This window comes from Lipotes vexillifer, unplaced genomic scaffold (genome assembly GCF_000442215.2).
Source record: "Lipotes vexillifer unplaced genomic scaffold, Lipotes_vexillifer_v1.1 scaffold490, whole genome shotgun sequence".
NCBI lineage: Eukaryota > Metazoa > Chordata > Mammalia > Artiodactyla > Lipotidae > Lipotes > Lipotes vexillifer.
In genome coordinates this window covers 3742521-3742722 of record NW_006796397.1, presented here as the reverse complement: position 1 = coordinate 3742722, position 202 = coordinate 3742521, and the positions used below count along the sequence as shown (strand labels likewise).

The window sequence follows — 202 nt, the reverse complement described above, 5'->3', positions numbered from 1 at the left end:
ACCGAAAAAAAAAAAAAAAAGAAAAGAAAAGAAAAAAATTTTTTGGAAATATTATAGTTTATAGAAAAGTATAGAAAATATCAGATACCCATGTACCCACAAATAAGATTAAAGAAATATAAAATTTTTACTTATTTATTGTAATTTTTCTTTTTATTAATAAATCATTAAAAAGTTCCAACTTTTTTTTTTTTTTTTTTTT

The 202-nt window shown here is 15.8% G+C and overlaps 1 protein-coding gene across 1 annotated transcript in view; it reads left to right on the top strand.

Annotated features, from left to right (window-relative positions):
* The window catches only part of EVI5 (ecotropic viral integration site 5), a 151976-nt gene that overhangs the window by 27764 nt on the left and 124010 nt on the right, over window positions 1-202 (top strand). The gene's annotated exons all lie outside the window — the stretch shown is intronic.